The 2,831-nt window shown below is 65.5% G+C and overlaps 1 non-coding gene across 1 annotated transcript; it reads right to left on the bottom strand.

Annotated features, from left to right (window-relative positions):
• Positions 1-1,884: 1,884 nt before the first annotated feature.
• Positions 1,885-2,038, bottom strand: LOC140475132 (5.8S ribosomal RNA). The gene has a single exon (XR_011959711.1). It is a non-coding gene; the product is annotated as a 5.8S ribosomal RNA (ribosomal RNA).
• Positions 2,039-2,831: the final 793 nt, after the last annotated feature.

The raw sequence follows: 2,831 nt of genomic DNA, 5'->3' as shown, positions 1-2,831 counted from the left end.
CTTTTCAACTTTCCCTTACGGTACTTGTTGACTATCGGTCTCGTGCCAGTATTTAGCCTTAGATGGAGTTTACCACCCGCTTTGGGCTGCATTCACAAGCAACCCGACTCCAAGAAGACGCGATCTCGACCCGCCTCTCACCGCCACTGGCCTCACACCGTCCTCAGGCTAGGCCTCGATCAGGAGGACTGGGGCGACTGGGCACCGTCGAAGAAAGCGCTTCTGTACGCCACATTTCCCTCGCCCGTCAAGCGAGCGGGGATTCGGCGCTGGGCTCTTCCCTGTTCACTCGCAGTTACTAAGGGAATCCTTGTTAGTTTCTTTTCCACCGCTTAGTAATATGCTTAAATTCAGCGGGTTGTCGCGTCTGATCTGAGGTCGTACCCAGAGTCAGAGGATGGCCAGGCCGCACCGCCAGCGTGCGAATCCCCCGCACCACCTCTTAGTGGGCCGGCAACGTCTCACCGCGGACGGGAGTTTGGCCGACGCCGCGACGGTCAGAGAGCCAGCCACCCGCACGTCGCTCACCACCCTTGGCCAGCGATGGTGTCGACGAGTGGCCGCCCCTGCCGCCTCCAGCGCCGCCGCGTCCACGCGCGGGGACGTGCTCGGCGCAATTCCACGGGACCGGAGACCCTCCCCCGTCCACGGCGGGAGGCGAAACTCGGAAGTGCCGGCTGCTTACTCGAGCGGAAGGGTCAGCCTGATTCCTGCCTTGCCGGAGGCCCGGTCGCGGGGGTGACGACCCGCCGCCCGGGACGTGCGAGGCACCAGCAGACAGAGACTGCCCGACGGTCAGAGAGAGGGAGAGAGGAGTGCCGAGGCTCAAGTGGCGAACGGTCGCGCAGGCACGCCACGCACATCGATCGCCAGCCGCGGAACGGCACGGCCTTCAGTGGGGCCGGCGGGCGACGCCGCTCCTGAACCCAGCGGCCCCGAGTCGGACGAGTTGAGGAAGGCACGCCGACGGTGACAGGGTACGGAAGACACAGCGGTGGCCTTCTGGCGACTTGGCCCCCGACAGCCCGACGTTCCGCCGTCCTCCCGATGGCCAGGAGGACCGTGCGGGGGTCGGCCGACGGCGTGGTAGGTGTGCCTGCACGGTGACGGAGCACACACCACGCCCGCCAACCCCTCCGTACCTCCCGAGACCGGTGGCAGGACGGAGCGGAAAACGTGCGGACTGAACGGGAGAGCCAAGAGCCAGCGATCCACGCGCGTGCGACCGTCCAAGTCACAGCGTTCGACGAAAACCTCCTCCCTCGGCCAGGCACTCGGCGCCAGCAGGGGAGACAGGATCAGACGCCCCGCCGGCCACTTAAGGCCGAGGACGAACCACGAGACGGGCGGCTGCAGCAGCGGGCGGCCTGCAGCTCCCAGCACTCTCAATCGATCAACCATCGAGTCGGGTCAGCGTGTCAAACCGGCGAGCTCCACGGTCAGGCCGGCGGCGCACCAGCACCGGACCTCCGCGGCTCCCTTCACTCTTTCCACTGCCAGCCAACCGAGAGACGGACCCAATGCGGACGTGCAGAGCTTAGGCAGACCCCCCACTGGAGGCTCAACACTTCGTGGCAGCTCCGTGTCCCAGAGACCAGGAGGGTTGGCACACACACACAGTGTGAACCACCGACAGCCATTCTGGGACCGGTGACAGCCGTGCTGGCCCCACTGCCACGACACAGACGGACGCCAGGCCGCGCTCCCCGGCGGGGGGATGGCGTCGAGCCTGACGAACGGAATGTGCAGGGTGGGGGGGAAAGGCCAAGCGCTCCGACGCCGGAGGGCTCCGGAGTCTGAACTTAGGGGGACAAAGAGGACGGGTCCTCTGCGACACCCCAGCCGCGCTCTCGCCAGCCAAGGCGAGTGCGATTGATTGCCAAACGACCCTCAGACAGGCGTGGCCCCGGGAAGAACCCGGGGCCGCAAAGTGCGTTCAAAGTGTCGATGATCAATGTGTCCTGCAATTCACATTAATTCTCGCAGCTAGCTGCGTTCGTCATCGACGCACGAGCCGAGTGATCCACCGTCAAGAGTTGTCTGAGTTTGTTTTAGGTCTCTCCCTCGCCAGAGGAAAGCGACCCGGACCGCACATACGCTCCCCACCTTGAGCTACAGCCACCTGCACGCCGGCGTGCGGGCGGAGCAGGGTGGCGTGAAGCGATGGGGAGCACCATCCTGGTGCGGCCCGCAGAAACATACGTCTATTGGGGGGAGGAGGACAGGGCGCCCAAGAGGCGATGCGTGCCCCAACGCACCGCAGCGACGGAGGCAGGATCACCGCCACCATGTCGCCCGCCTAGTATCACGAGGCGTGCAGCAGCTTTGCCCTAGGAAAAGCAGAGGCGGGAACGGGCACCGGCCATCGGTTCGGCAGCGTCACTGACGCGTGCACGTGGCGGCGTGTCGGCGAGCGGACTTCCTGCGAGGAGGCGGGGGCGGCACTCGCCCGAGCAGACGCCCGCCCGGCCCAGCCACCGCCGAGGTGGACTGGGAGTCGCGGCAACGGCTCGTCATACTCGTTCCCACACTCACAGCGCAGCTTGCCCGCAAGCCACCGACCACCGATCGACGCCAGGCGCCCCGACCGAGAGCGGGATCGCTCGTTCGCCCTGCTGGCAGTTCGCTGGGGATCACTACTGCACGGAGCTCGGAGACCGACGGGCGGCAACTCGAGAGTCTTTAAACCACCACCCCCATCCCGCAAGTGCAAAGAGGCTGTATACGCACAGACGGGTGAGGGGAATAGGTACCCCGTCGGGTTTGAAGGGAGCGTGACTAGATAGCAACGATGTAAACCCAGCCGATTTGGGAGCGAAAGACCGGCGCCT

This window comes from Chiloscyllium punctatum, unplaced genomic scaffold, assembly GCF_047496795.1.
Source record: "Chiloscyllium punctatum isolate Juve2018m unplaced genomic scaffold, sChiPun1.3 scaffold_1423, whole genome shotgun sequence".
Taxonomy (NCBI): domain Eukaryota; kingdom Metazoa; phylum Chordata; class Chondrichthyes; order Orectolobiformes; family Hemiscylliidae; genus Chiloscyllium; species Chiloscyllium punctatum.
This window is presented reverse-complemented; position numbering and strand designations above follow the sequence as displayed.